The 16,279-nt window shown below is 46.6% G+C and overlaps 1 protein-coding gene across 1 annotated transcript in view; it reads right to left on the bottom strand.

Annotated features, from left to right (window-relative positions):
• CAPN6 (calpain 6) overlaps positions 1 to 16,279 on the bottom strand; it is an 831,133-nt gene that overhangs the window by 15,012 nt on the left and 799,842 nt on the right. The gene's annotated exons all lie outside the window — the stretch shown is intronic.

Below are 16,279 nucleotides of genomic sequence, written 5' to 3'. Positions count from 1 at the left end.
AATTCACATTATGCTGGGGCAGGGGTCTGAGTGATGCTTACCAGCAGGGAAGGACTGTCCACCAGCATCATCATTGAGGATTTCCGGCTGCTTTCATGCTGGTGTAGGGCTGCGTCCCTCCATCTGATCACTGTCCCCCCCCCCCCCCCTCTGCCCTCCCCCCAATTTCCTTTCAAGCCAAGGGTTCCTTCAACATAGACGACATTCAAAATCACACATTTGCTGAACGGAAGCACTTAACTAGTGAGACTTTATGGCGGAGGAGCCCCTTGCTCCTGCAGCCATGTGTGTGAATGGACCATTGCCATTGGCATCTACATGGTAAATGGCCATTGGATGGGACAGATAGCTCAGGGTGTTAGGCACTTGTTGTTGAGATACTTCCTTACACTGCAGATAAGTCCAGGAAATGCTAAATCATTTTCCCCCCGAGGTTTAGAAAATGTGTACCATTAAAACGGCTCAAATTAACACCAGTGCTGTGAGGCAGGGTGCTATTATCAGTTATGTCTATGTTTACAATGGCCCGCGCACACTGCTGTCTGATTCAGAGGCAAGTGTTTTGGAGAGGGCATCAATCCACGACATGCCAGCAGTTGCTGCAGAAATCCAATGTGTTGTGGCAGTGCTTAAGAGGGCAGGGACGTTCACGGTTGTGTGGAGGGAAATAGTTGAACATTTTTGGAACGGGGCTGGAGCTCCTTCCTGCCCCCCAGGCTGCTGGGGACCTCCTGCTGGGGTCCTTTTGCTGGGGACCTCCTGCTGGGTCTGAACGGAAGAGAGAATCCGAAATTAATCTGATTCTAAGTGCGTTCACTTACTGCCCTCCATACGGAGTTGCTCATAGATTATGGTTTAGGTTAAATGTTCAAAATGGTAGTCTGAACCAAATAAATATATATATATAGTGGTGGTATAACCACTTTCCAGAGTTTATTCCAGAGGCATGCAGTATGCCTGACTGTTCAGTGCTAAAACGTATCTATGTCAATGCATTTCGGACGTGGTCCGTCATCAGGGCTTCAAGGCACTGCATATAGTGTCACCAGGTGTTTGACGCCGGCATTTAATCCTTAGAGCGTCAAACACCTGGTGGTCCAAAATCAACTAACTTAGCCGTAGCGCTAGACACCCCCTTCGTGATTATAACGTGTGCGACTACCGCTCTCCTGGACCTATAGTCTCTTCACAATACAAAATTGCTATGACTATTTAGCTTAAGGGAGACGGGGCAGCAATGAAGAGATGGGAGGTGGCGCTAGGCTTCCCAATAGAGGATAAGCAATGGGAGAATATATGCTGGCAGACAAGACATATCTTTCTTAACTATAAGCACACAGCGCTATATACATCTACAATATAGATATCTGCATCAAGTGTACTATACATCCCTGAAGGTCAGAAAATTCGATCCCACAGCATCTGAGGCATGTCCCGTACCCAAACCGCTCAAAGCAACTTCCTACATATGACCTGGCTATGTCCTTTGGTGGCGGAGCACTGGCAGGAGGTCCAAGACACAATGTCTGCGATTAAACGACTAGAGCCGACAGACGACCCCCTGATTTGTTTACCAGTCCTTCCCCCACCGGTACCCTAGCTATTGGGTAGATTTATAGCGCTAGCGTTGTTAATAGCTCGTCAATGTAGAGCTATTGAATGGATGGATAGGCTGGCTCCCTCGCGCAAAGAGGCCTTCCATGAACTGGCTCATCCGTCCGCCAGACCCAGAGATATTTCAGTTTTCCACCGGAGGCATCTAGCTGAAAAGCGGCAGAGGACCGCGAAACTCAGATCTTCTAATGTTCAATGTCAACCAGGATGGGTGATTTACGATAGAGTGGGGGGTTATATGTCATATCATCAACGGGTGCAATTTCGATGTTTTTTTTACGAGTATGTTTTGCTGAAAAAATTAATCGAAATTGATTTCTTTTTATTTTCGGGGGGTTCCAACCCAAACCCCTGATTCCCTATTGTTTCTTACCTATTCCTGAACCTCCACCCCTTATATATACTTTTCCAACCCCCCTATATATTTCGATGAGTTTTTCAGTAAAATGTACTCGTAAAAAAAACCATCGGAATTGCACCGGTCGATGAAAGAACGTTCTACCAGTGGGGGAATGGGATTATCGCAGTTAGTCCCTAGAGTCCTCCTGATTATGATGCGTTTTGCTGCCTTATGTTATGCATGACATATGCCCTGTCTCTAAATAATGAAGCACAAGCTAACTTTGATATGTGATATATATGTTTGTTATAATGGCTAATTGAATAAAGAAAGTTTTTAAAAAAGAAAAAAAATCAGGTCTAGCGCCCAGTCAATCCCAGCCCTTACAAACCACCAGCCCAGCTCTGCAGGTGACATGGGGATGTACCGGGCACCAGGGTGGAGCCAGTAGTGGCCAATGACCTCCCTGTACACCCCTTTACTCTGCCACTGAACAGAATCCAAATACAGTTTACTTCTAACTTTGGGCCAGTGGTCGCTCACTATCTCTGCCGATACGTCTTCCCTTTCATTTACTCGAACTCACTCAGGTTTATTCCCCTTGCCATACGTTTCCTAAGCCTCCTGGCATCAATGACCACATGCCTCTCTGAGAGCTGACTAACAGCCTCATTATGACTCCGGCGGTAGCCGTGCTGGTAAAATGGGCACAGCTGCCGCCGGAGTCATTTTTTTCCTGCACCCAGCAATGAGCAATTACTGGGGCATCACGGTGCAGAAAAAATTGCTCCCCGTCCCCATTCGAGCCCCATAGACATGGTCTCCTCGCGGGTGCTGGTCCGCCCCCCAGGTCAGACCTGGCAGCCGAAAAGGCACTCGTGAGCAGAACTCATAGTTTGCCGGTCCGGTAACTAGGTACCGGGAAGCTTACCAGTACCGTAGTTACTGGACCGGCAAACAAATAATGAGTCCCTAAGACTGAAATGCAGATCCAGCTATGTGTTCCTCTTTATATGCAATGCAGTAGAACTAGGTTTTACTTCTAAAAAAAATGGGTGATGTGAGGTTCTAATGAATATGTTCGTCCAGGCATACTCATTGTGTTATACCATTGACACAATACATGTGAAGATACTGATGACTTGTATAATGTTTGTTGTAGCTAGTAGTTATATGAGGCTCTAATTAGGCAATACAGATGTTATTTCTGACCACAATGGTGTGCATAGAATACATAACAAATGACTGAGGCATTCCCTGGTTAGGGAGCCTTTACAATACACAATGGTTATCTGGGTGAGAGTATGCCAGTTGATGGAGGGCTTGAGTAGTGGGTCATTGACCAGGGCAACTGACTAGGGAGCAGACATCTAGTAAATAAGTGGCATTGTACTTCAAGGCACTAGTATCAGAGTCTACATAGGAACAATTTACATATTTGCAAATGTGTGTCGCATTTTCAAAAGGCTGGTGAAAGGTTGGGGGCGAAACACAGAGTGGGGATAGCCCCTTCACCAGTTAGCTGGTTGAGTCAGGTCTTGAATAGTTCCACAGATGTGCTATCATTGGTTGTCAGGTAAGAGCATTCCAGAGGAAGGTGGCAAGTAGAGAGAAGGATTGGGGGCAGGAGGAGGCATGGGCAGCTGGGGGAAGGAACAGGTGCAGAGAGTGAAGACTTCCAGAGATCAAGAGGGAGGGGAAAGAAAGATGCAGTCAGCAAAGTAGTGGGAGGCAAGACCATGGATATATTGGAGGATTTGAGAGATGTATAACACGCAGCAAGACAAACTAAATCTAGGCACAGATGTAAAACAATATGGCAAATTTGGATAATTAATACACTGGTAGAAAGAAAAGTTCAGGAGCAGATATGGTAGTAGTTCATATGCTTATTTAAAGATATAGGTGTACCACTTTGCAGAACTTTGGAAAAGACTGCATCTTCCTAATCTCCCATGGGAGACTGTTTCATTACTTGGGTCCGAATACAGAAAATCTCCGGTCACCTCTACAAACACAGGACAAGGAAGGAATAGCCAAAGTAGCTTGCCCTGAGATCGGAGTGCCCATGTTGGCTGGTAAAAATGTAGTTTTTCGGTCAGAGGTCAGGTAAGCCGGTGCCAAATTATTAACTTTTGTATATCAAACACAGGATCCTGAACTAAATCCTGTCCTCTACAGTTAGCCAGTGAAGAGATCTCTCTAAACCAGAAATAGGTGTGTATTTTCTTACTTCAAACACCTTTCTGACTCTGGCGTTCTGCGTCTTTTGATGTCGCTGAACACCACCTAAAAGTCTATTACAATAGTCCAGCTGTGAATTTACCAATGCTCCCACCACTATCGCATGATCATTCACAGGAACAAAAGGAAGAGCTTGTGCAGGTAGACACAAAGAATAGAATACGGCCTGCACTTTGGCTCCAATTCGGCCTTCACAGTGTAGATCATTCTGCCATATGTAAACAAGGTTTCTTAACCTAGGGGTATAATTTAATTCAGTCCCCAACACAAATGGAGGCAAGGGGCATCTGTCCTCCTTAAGGAGATGTTTTGGTCCGAGCAAGGCAATCTCTGTCTTATTGGAATTTAGCTGGAAAGAGTTGGCCGGCATCCAGCAAATAATTGTATCCAGACAGACGGTTATACTCACAAATGATTCCTCCACATTGTCCAATCTAATGAACACCTGCGTATCATCTGCATGTAAGCGATATTCAATCAACACTACAGCCAAGTCAATGCCTAGTCTGGGATGCTGAGGAAAACCCTTATTAATGTATGTTTATGTCTAGTTCAGTACTCTGGGTGACCACCCTTGTATAACACCCCCCTCTTAGAATCCCCCTGACCCCACTGAGCCAAGAAGTAGGTTTGTTTTGCAAATTAAAAGGTTTATTTGAGAATTTAAACAATATATATAACCACACTTTATAATAAATTAATATCTGATAGTATACTTAGACATATGATGTTGATCAACAATGGGTAATCTGGCACTAGCACACTTCTTTACAATCAATGAGGAGTTATTATAGGATGGATAAAGTAGCAAAAATACTTTTATGATTTCAAGGGAAAAGCAATGAGGAATAAAATGCAGTACAGAAATACTTGATATGATTTTAGCAAAAGATAAGATAATCACTTTTTCTCTGGCAATTCACCCCCCTCCCCTATGCAATGTAAGAAATGGAAGGAGATGGAAAGAGGAGCACACAGTTCTCAGGAACGCAATGAAATACAATACGAAATTCAGTTCCCCCCCAGCAAGCTTAGAGGAAAAAGGTAGGAGTTTGAAACACAGGCCCAAAATGCTTTTTAAATGTGATGGCAATGGATGGGAAAATGTGCCAATGATTTTAATTCCCTCTAGAGATTCAGGGTGAGTGGGAGATGCGTGTTGGTATTAGTTCAGGCTCACTTTAGCAATGCTCTATGAGTTATTACCAAGTTGCAAACGGATTTTAACAAAGGAAAGAATGGAGCTGCTATTTTGACAAGTGGAGAAATTGAGCCAAAATCACAAATCGCGGTAAATTTCGCGAGTGCATAAATCGTGATTGCGGAACAAGTATAAGGAGCAAGAAGTCGCTTCTAGGCTTGTTGGAAAGCTTAGATTCTACGCTTTCAGAGGAAAGTTAAATCTCGTTCCTAGCCCAAACGGTTTCAGAGATACGGACGATTAAATAAAGTCAGTTTTTCGGATTTAAAGTAAACTCAAAATGACAGGTGACAGCTAGCAGATTCAGAATTGACAGGCGACAGTTGTGCAGCTTTACAAATGACAGATGACACGATTTCTAGGAGGCTGTTCTACTTAGGTTAAAATAGTTTGGATTAGATTATTTTAACTAAGAGATTGGTTCTGCACAGTTCTGCTAGGTACTCACAATATAAATTTGAACTAGGCCTCGTCACGGATATGGTCAACACGTCCGGCTGCGGTTCTGTCTGCTCGGCGGGTCAATCAGGCACCGGTTCTGCTCACAGCGATCTGGGTCAGCTCTGCTCTGCTGGTCTAGCCTCTCTGGATTCAGCGGCCTTTGGTTCTGGATACTGCTCTGCTTTCCGGTCCGGATCAAGTGGATTCTGGATGTAACACTGCTTTCTGGGTACTGGCAAGAGTTTTTGGCAAAAGAATTCAGACAGCTCGCCCGGCTGTGGAATAGTTTGCAAATGATTTTGAGGCCTGCTGACAAATACTTTTGCTTGCAGTGGGCCTTCTTGGTTCAAAGTTCTGTAGTCTCTGTTTAGCTTGGAAGTCTAAGTGTTGGATCTCTGGATGTGAAGTCGTCGGTCAGCATGCTCCGCAGCAAATGGAATTGAATGTCTCTACCTGTCCCAGCAGTCTCTTTTTATGTGTTTTGAAAATGGGTGTGTGCCTGGGCCTAGCTAAGCCTGCCCCTCTCACTTATCATTGGCCAATTCCTCCTCTCTCCCTTTATTGGGGGAAGGAAATGTGAGTCAGAGTGATGCTGTAGGCTTTATGGTCAGAGGAACTGCCCCTTGTCAGATTGCACACAAATCTATATTTGATCCAAATACATATTTTCCCAAATACACAGTTGTTTTTACATCACCTACAAACATCATATATCACATGAGGTAGGCACTGTTCCGACTCTGGCGTTTCTAGGAGCTTGGGTAAAGAAATGGCAACTTATTTTCGATTTTAGTGGGTTATGCAATATTGGTTTTTCATGAAAAATTATACACATATACACGGCCTGTCCATACATACTCCAGTAAATTCCCATGTCTCTAGATTAAACTCAGAGTCTGTAGTATCAATAAATAGTGGGGTTTTGCCCCAGAACATCACACAAATTGGAGTTTGGGCTTGAATTGTGGGCAAAGTTTTCATTTTAAGGATCCCCAAATTTCACATTTCTGTCATCTGGTTTCCAAGAGTTATCCGTGTTTCTGTAAAATATATATTTGCTTTCAATTCAAAGTACTGCAGTGTTTGAGTCCGCCCCCAATATAACATTTGCCTGAGTCAAGGGAGTTGCATTGTTCTGTTCCTTCCAGTTCCCAGGTGCTCCACCCCTAATCTAATCAAAGAGGTGACAACTCCTTTTGGCAAGGGGCAGCAGGATGCAGCTAGGCCTGGGAAGAGTGGCTGAACAGGTTTCTCCTGTCAGGGGTAGTTGTCAGGCAGAATCCAGTTTCACTAAGCCAGGTTTCAGCTAAATGTCACTTTTTGTTCCCAGTTTTCTACATTCAAATCAAACTGACAATTTGTACCTATACATTAAATAATTACTTCCTTCAAGTCAATTCAGAATATGGTTTTACATTCTTCCACCTCTTAACGAAGTCTTTCCTTGGTCTGGTTTTGTTTCATTTGTGCAGTTTTACACAAAAGTCTGGTGGTTTTAAAACGCCGGCTTTCTGATAGTGGTGAGTACCGGTAATCCAACCATTTTTGGGATTAAGAAAATGAATTCCCCACAGTTCTGAGTTGCTTTTTTGGCAATCAGCATTGCCATTCCCAATGGTTTCAGGCTACTGTGTGTGTAGCCCAATGGTGGTTTTAGGCAGTTCCCTTCTGTGCCCACAACATAGGCAAAAATGGGTGGCAGCCTATTCTTCATGCATTTCCCTGTGCATTTATTGGGAAGTTCTGGCCATCACGATGTTTTCAATGCCAGTAAGGCACAGTTTTTGTGGTACGGCTCGGATGCATGGGTAAAAACATCCCACAAGCCCCCCCTTCTTGCGATGGCCATTCTGATCCTTCACAGATGGAACTCGCAAGATCTGGGATGTTTTCCTCATCTTCTTCCGGAAGATGGCAAAGTTCAGCATCTTTTCCCCCATCCGGTTAGATCGACCGGTTCTCCTCGCCGGTCCTGATGGGAATATTGGGCGGTACCCCGGGCCCCACGGATCTTTGCTCCCGGTCCTTGGATCATTCTCCTTGGCCAGTCTCCAGGTTTTCTTTCTCCTAGGATGACAAAGGAAAAGCGGCAATACCTATTCGTAGACATTTTTCCATCACTACTAATTGTGTGGCAGACATATACATTTTATACTTTAACATACCTAACATTTTACACTTGAGATACAAGTTATCATTCAAAGACAGTGGCTTACAAGAGTATAATATTTTAGAGACTATATGTGGGATATTTTAGGGTTGGAACTGAATTAATCTGGAGCGGTCCCCTCTGGTATTGCAGAGGACTCCTCCTGTTGCTGCAAAGTGTGCCTGGGATGGCAACACTTTAGCTGGTTAATATGGACCCACTTGTCTTCCCCTTCCACCAGACTGCCTTTGGGGATGCAGATCTTATAGGCAACAGGGGAGATCTTGTCTATAATTTCAAACGGTCCCTTCCATGTAGGCAAGAATTTTCGCTGTTTTACCTTGTTCCTTTGGAAATTGTCTAGATAGACCCGATCACCCACCTTATATTCCTTTCGGGTAGTTTTTAAATCATAGTGGGTCTTCATGCTCTCGGCTGATCTTTCTAGATTCCGCTGAGCATAGGCAAAAGCATGCTGAAGGTGTTTCCTTAAATTCTCCACATACTCATCGGTTGTGGAGGCATTTATCAACGTTTGCTCTTGGGTTCTGTAGAGCAAATGCTGGGGAAGCACCATCTTGCGTCCAGTCATCAACTCAAATGGTGACATTTTGGTTGCAGATGAAGGGGTAGATCTGATGGCCATTAGGACCAGAGGTAATCGGATATCCCAACTTGGCCCAGAATCTGACACAAACTTTTTTAATATGCTCACAATGGTTAGGTTGTATCTCTCTACTGCTCCAGAAGAAGCTGGCCTGTAAGCAATGTGTAGCTTCCTTTTAACCCCCAGTATCTCCCACATCTTTGTCATTACTTCACTGGTGAAGTGGCTACCCCTGTCTGACTCAATCCTTTGAGGTAGACCAAAACGGGAAAAGATGTGGTTAATCATCAGGGCAGCTGCTGTTTCTGCCTTGCAGTTTGGGGTTGGGAGACATTCCACCCACTTGGTAAACAAGCATGTAACGGTCAACATGTGCTTGTTTCCTCTAGACGAGCGAATCACAGGGCCTACAAAGTCGATTTGCAAATCTGACCATGGCAGTGTCATCCCCCTCTTTTGGAGAGGCGCACGGTGTGTGAGGGATGATGGCTGAAATTATGCACACACAAGACACCCCTTCAAGTATTGGTCGAGGTCCTGCCCCATGTGTGGCCAGTATGCAACCTCTCTTAAGATTTCCAGTGTTGTGTGAAACCCCCTATGACCGGCGGTGGCCGCATCATGGGCGTGACATAACATCAGGCTTCGGAATGAGGTAGGAACCACCCACTGATCGTGGCCAGATTTGGATTTCCTTACCAGCAAACCGTCTTGGATTCGGAACATTTTTGGACATTTCATCAACACTCTTAGGTCCTCTTTCCCAATGTAATCGGTATCCGTCAGGAGAAAGTTCTCAGGGTCCTCAAGGTGTTGGTAAAACTTACCAATAATTGGATCCCCCTTCTGAGCTGTAATTGAATCAGCATCAGGGGTCTCCTTACTCCATTGAGCATTTGTCTGGGACCTAGTGATCGCAGTGACCTGGATTTCCCCAACAGGAACTCTATTTCTATTAGATCCCCTTGGATGGCCCCGGTTTTGGCCAGCTGATCAGCTAAGTCATTTCCAGTTTTGTCTGGTCCCTCTACTTTGGAATGACCCTTGATCTTTTTCCAGTAGTTGGTCATCCCATTCGATGTGACCAGATCATCAATATTTTGGATTAACTTCCCATGGTTCAATGGTTTGTTATTAGCACATAACATGCCTCTGGTTTTCCAGTTGACCAGGTGCTCCACGAACCCGTTCCGTACATAATCCGAATCTGTGATTATGACCAGTTCATGGAGTTGATGCTGGACAGCAGTGAGGATGGCCTGATGCACAGCCATCAATTCCGCCACCTGACTACTTCGGGGACCAATTTTGTATCCAGCGGAGGGTTCTGGAAACTCCTTCACCCATGCATTCCCTACGCCGGCCACCAGTTCTTTCTCCCCGTTGTTGTCAACATGGTAAGAGCATCCATCCACATAGACAGTGGGCATTCCCTCACACTTGTCTTCTTCGAAGACTTTGTGTGGGGAATTAAGGTATGTCTCCATGTTGTCCTTGATTTTTAGACTTTCGTCCTCGAGACAGCTTTCTCTGGCACAATCATGCAAGTCAGCCAGACCTTGCGTGAGGGGACTCTTCTTGTTTTGGCCATATCTGACCTCCACAGGAAAGCCTTGCATTGACAGAATCCAGGAAGTAATTTGGGAATTACTCACATTTCCGGCCCGGATTTTGTCACTTTGGAGATATTGCAGAGGCTGGTGTGGAGTCTCCACTATGATGTGTTCCCCCTGGATAAACGGGTGGTAATTCTTCAATGCCCACACCGTTGCCAGGAGTGCCTTCTCACAATCGTTGAATTTTTCCTCCACAGAGGATAAAGTTTTGCTCGCATAGGAGATTACTTTATTGACCTTGTCATGCTTTTGGTATAATACTGCCATCAAGCACGTATTAGAGAACCCCGTCTCCAGGAAGAACTCCTTGTTTCTGACAGGGTAAGCTAGGCAAGGCGCTTGTGAGAGGCTTCTTTTGAGTTGTCTTACTGCCTCGGTTTGTTCTGGACCCCATTCCCACTTGACCCCCCCTTCAAGAGATGAACCAGGGGTCTAGTGATCTCTGCGTAGCCTTCAATGAACTTTCTGCTGTAATTAGTCAGTCCAAGGAGGCTCCTTAGTTCCCGCAGAGTTGTGGGGTCTTTCAGTTTCTGGAGTGCTTCCACTTTCTTTTCTTGGGGACAGAGGCCCTGAGGAGTAATCTCATGCCCCAAGACATTAACACAGGTTCTACACCACTGGGCTTTCTGAAAGGACAGTTTTGCTCCGGTGGTCCTCAACTGCATCAGAACATAACGGATCTCCGCTATGTGTTCTTCCACAGATGAACTTTTGATGAGGACATCATCTACATAAGCCAGGTTACCCCTCGCACCCAGGTCAGGCATGGCCTTCTGTAGGAAAATGTTGAATTCATTGCCGGAGTTGAGGTATCCGAAGGGAGTCCGGGTCCATGTGTACTGCTGGCCCCCAAAGGTAAAAGCCAGTTTGTATTGGTCCTCCCTACTGACAGGCACAGTCCAGTATCCATTGGTCAGGTCTATTGCTGTGAATAACTGTGACCCCTGAATCTGGGCCAGCCCTTGGTCAATGTAGGGCAGAGGCCATCGGGAAGTATGGACCAGTTTGTTGAGCTCCCGCAGAGTCTCCACTGGCCGTTTAGCTTCAATATTCCCAGCACCGGATTATTGAAAGTGCTGTGGACTGGACGGATTATTCCCCGGGACTCAAGGTTCTTAATTATTTCAGTAAGGGACTCCATGGATGCGAGAGGCAAACGATATTGCTTCACAAACACTGGAGTCATTCCAGGGTCCGTGGGAATTGTTGTTGTGTGGATGTCGGTGCGACCACAGTCATATGAGTCTACTGCAAAGAGATCTTGGAAATCCAAGAAAACTTGTTTCAACTTTTGCTTCTGTTCCAGAGTCACACAGGCATCAGCTAGGTTGACTCTCTCTTCCACCATCTGCCTGAAGCCTGGAAAGACTTCCGGTTTGGCTATCTCAGCGGCCTCCTCCAGCTGGGTGGAGAAGTCCCTGGTCAGAGTGCTGATTTGGACTGGAGGCTTCAGGTGGGAAAGGCAGCCCTCATGGACCTGGAAAATCACCTCATCCCTCCTGAAGTCACAAGTCACATCTTCCCTACCATAAGGGCAAGAAGTGTACACCAGGAAGTTCCCACCATACCCGGTGAAAATCCTGTCTGGTGTTGTGTTGTCATCACTGTCAAAACAGTCCTTGGGGATTGGTCCTAATAGTTCATTTCCTAAATCAATGGAGAAATGTCGGTCATCAATCGCCATTCCAATAATGGTGCCTGCGGCTAGAGTAATACTCTTTAAGTCGCTGTTATCCACCTCTATTAGAATGGTGTCATGTTCTATGTTGACTAATGGTGTTGGGTTTACCCTTAACCCTTGCTGTTGGAGAGAAGCATTTAGTTGGATATAAGCATCAGGGTTTTTCAATTTTTGTCCTCTTTTAACTTTCACTTCCAGGGAGAATTGTCGGGTCCTTTCTGGGATGGTGACTTCCTCTTTAATCTGAATTTCAACTGCATAAGGTAGCAATTGAGCTGACCTAAATGCTTTTTCTGGATCATCAAAATCCATGGGATTATCCGCTAATCGGGACCAAGCTTTGAAGTTTATTAGGTCCAAACTAATGGCAAAGCGATTGAGAATGTCACTGCCTAAGTAAAAGGCGGCAGTGACGTCTCACACGACCCAACAATTATGGACTATGCTCTTGTTTCCAATAGAGATTTTGCGCATACACCTGCTTGGCAGGAGATGTTTGGAATTAGGTGCTTCCAGGTCCATTTCCGAGTTGTCTATCAGTTTGAATGTGGGAATGGCTGGATCTTTTGGGAGTTGGCGGAACATGGCTTCGCTGATGAAGCTCTTACCGTTGTTCACACACACTCGAGCGAGAACAGAGTCCTTCCCATCATTTAACTGAACAGGGATGAACAACTGCTCTCCAATTTGCTGAATATCAGCCAGGCTCTGAGCTGATTTCACACCTTTCTGGACTATAGGAGTGGGAGTTTCTGATTGTGGATTGGTAAAGAATTTCAGGGTGTTTCCTTCCAGTGTAGAATACCACCTTAAACTGGAAGGAAGGTTGATTTTCTGAAATAGAGAGGACCCCCCATCACCAGTCTGTTGTCCTACTGCTATTACTGTCACGTCTGGAGTTTGGTTGTTCTGGAAGTGAAATTCTACTTGGTCAGATTTTTGTTCAACCATGTGGCAGGTGCCGTTTAAACTAACATGGTTGACACTCTGTTTTAATTTTATTGGTCGGCTAGTCTGGGTCCAGAGGACCTTGTTTTCACAATCTATTAGGGGTGACAACCTTCTCAGGAGGTCATTCCCTAGTAAACAAGGGGTGCCCTCTGGAGTCACTACTATGACCAGGTGTTTCACCTTGTGTCGCCCAATTTTAATGTCCACGTCTGCAGTCCCCTCAATGGGAATTTTCTTCCCGTCAAAGTTCTGCAGTTGTCCAGGAAGAGAGGTGAGAGGAATTCGGTAATTCTCCCCCCTTCCTGCATTTAGTTCCTCAAAGGCCCTTTTGGACAGAAGGGTAGCTTGGGATCCAGTGTCAACCAGTGCCAAAATTGTACCCTGCCGCTTTACTTGTACCGGACATAGTATCTTCCCTCCTTCTCCTCAAGGGGGCACAGATAATGCACATTTTTGGACAACTGGTGGGCTAACTTTCTGGTTTTGGACATTGCTAGCGAAGAGATCTTGGCAGAATTCTGTGGAGAGCCTTGGGAATCTGAAAGAAAAAGTTGGCAACTGGATATCAGAGCCATTGTGGGTTCCCCTGGTTCCGGTTCTGGGCCGCCCCCCCCTTCTTGGAGGCAGTCACCAGGATGGGTTTGACCCTTGGGATTTTGGTATTGTCGGTCCTGGGATGAGATGATGGGCGGCGGTAGCTCAGTCTCCACATCTCCCCAGTCTGGATGGGAATCCCTTGGGACCCATTTTTCCTTGGGAGGAGTTCCCCCCATCTCTGAAGGAGAATATCCTTTTCCCAGGATCTTCTGAGGATCCCTCTCCCTCAAATTGGAAGACCTGTACCTCCTCCACAAAGTGGGTCTGTTTGGGTCCTTTGTTTCTCCTACCTCCTCTCTGCTCCTTGGGTGGCAGACTTTCAGGGGTAGGAGATTTTGTTTCCGGTTCCTGGTTTTCCAGGGGCTGTTTACAAGTTGGGAAGGAAGCTTCCTCCAAGGCTTTACACACCCCTTCCCCTTGTGCCTCCTCCGTGGGAACCGGTGGGTTATCGGGGTGCTGCTCCGTCATTGTTCTGGAGCACCAGGTCCAGAGTTTGGGGCATTCTGCGGTGGCATGCTCATCTGAGGGTTCTGTTGAGCCCTCAGTATGTGACCCAGATCCCGTGCCATATTTTGGACCTGGCGCTCAAGTTGTGAAACCCGCTCAGGCTGATACGGGGCTCTATTTTCTCCCCTGGGCTGATCCCGGGAAGGGTAGCTATCCCTTCTCTGGTAATACCCCGGATTGGGAAGATTTGGGTACCCCTCCACCCTTGGCCTCCCCTCTCCCGGATTAGGTTGTCTGGGCTCAGGGAATTGGGGAAAGAAGGATGGATGGTTTTGGGGTTGGAAATTGGGTGGATACCTGGGAAAAAAGTTCTGGCCAGGATTTGGTGAATTTCTGCCCTCCTGGGGGAAGTTAGGAGGGAAGTTCCCCGGGTTAGGCGCTTGACTGGATCCCCCCCCTTGGGCTGGATGAGTCCCCACATAACCCAGGATGGGTCGGTTTCCCTTGTAGCGGGGACTTACATAGTCAGGGGAGTGGGGGACCCCATTTGTGGGACTACCTCCTCGACTCCCTGTCTGTGACTGGCCCGAGGGCCTTCTGGGCTGTGAATTATTTGGTGCAGGCAGGTTTTTAGGCCCCCCCATCTCCAAATCTAAAACGGGGGCAACCTTTACCTCTGCCACCTTGGCAGCAGCAGGGGTGCTGTTGGTTTTGGGGTTTTTCGGCGCATTATTTTTATTTTCGATGGGCTTCTGCACCTCATAGATCCGGGTAGCCTGTTCAATAACCCAGTCTAAAGATCTTTTCTCATGAAAATCTCTCACGAGATGGGTCATTATGTATTTGGGTAAGGCATGGAAAAACGTATTGATAAATTCTCTGCTATCCGTGCGCACCCTTCTAGTGGTCTGCGCAAAAGCACGTTTTAATTCTTGCACAAACTCTTGTGGGGCCTGATCCTCCCCACATTGCAAATTGTAGGCTGCCTTGCGAGCCTCTTGAGGATTTCTGTGAACAGAAAAATGTTTCAAGATGGCCGCCTTATAGGTGGACCATCTTAAATGATGTTGGTCCTCCAGCCCCGCAAAGAAACTGGAGTATTCTGGGGAGAATGTCCATTTGACGTACTGGATGCAGCTACTGCTGTCCTTCAAATGGAAAGTCTCCATCATTTGCTCATAGAGCTCCAAGTGTTCCCAAACAGAATACTTGGCGTTCTTATGATAAGGCGTGATGACACTCCTTATTGCCTTTATTTGTTTCAATGGGTCCTTAAGCAAGGCCCTTTTTGCCTTATTGGCCTTTTTGGTTCGGGTAACCCTGGTCCATTCATCCTCCGACTCAGAAGCGCTGCTCCCAGAGGTGCCCGTCTGATCTTCCAGGTTTTCCCAGATTCTGCGAGCCTGGGAATGGCTGGCAGAATGTGGGGACCTGGTCTCCTGTGTCCTGTGACACTCAGAGGAGTCTTCAGATCCCTCCTTGCTACCAGGATTTGCTGGGTATCCCCACCACTGACCTAACTGGGCAGAGGTTTTCAGGATGCCCTTAATGGGCCTACTCTCCTGGGGTTCCCCACTAAATTGCACTGTGCTTGGGTGCCCATACCCGGATACCCGCCCATCCATTCCTGGGAGGCACTGGCCTATGAGCCCCATACTTCTAGCTGGATAGTAATCTGCCATCCCTGTGGCCCTGGGCTCATGTGCGCGAGGGGACATGGGGGTGGCAGAGCACAGGGACTGAGAGAGATAAAGGCCTCTGGTACTAGGGCTCCTGGGGTTATGCTCAGGAGTTTCTCTTTCCCAGCGAACCTCATCTCTATCCGCCCCTGCTTCCTGTTGCAATGCAAGAGCCTGCGCTTTCAGTTCCTCAATTAAGGCCTTACTAGACTCTATCAGTCTCTCCTGCATCGCTACCTGTTGCTGGAGCCTATCATTGTGCTGACAGAGAGCCTCATTCTCTCTCTGTGCCTCCTGATTGGTCCTGGAGTACTGGGCCAGTCTCTGCTGCAGGAGGGTTACCTCCTGAGCTGTGTCCCTATTGGCCTGCTCCTTTCTTGCCAGAGCATCCTCCACCCTCCTGGTGTGCTCTAACAAGTTCTGGTGTTCTTTTTGGAGGTCATCCAGTCCCTGGAGGGCCAGGTGATTTTCTTCCATTTTCCTTTTTAAGTGGCAGACTTCCTGGCCTAAGGTATCCCTTTCCTGACTAAGAGCCTGCATCTGTGCCGCCAGGTCGTCCCTTTGCCTTTGGAAGGCACCAGCTTTCTGGCGCTCCTGATCAAACTCTGCCTGGGTATCCAGGTCTTTCAGAATCAATTTATTGCTTTCCTCTTTCTCTCTGTCTAATCGAATTTTCAGGGTGGCTACCTGCTCTGTGCATGCCCTGTTGAAG

This window comes from Ambystoma mexicanum, chromosome 5p (assembly GCF_040938575.1).
Source record: "Ambystoma mexicanum isolate Mex_15411 chromosome 5p, UKY_AmexF1_1, whole genome shotgun sequence".
NCBI classification, from domain to species: Eukaryota; Metazoa; Chordata; class Amphibia; order Caudata; family Ambystomatidae; genus Ambystoma; species Ambystoma mexicanum.
Note: the sequence above shows the minus strand (reverse complement) of the source record. Positions and strands in the feature narration are given on the sequence as shown.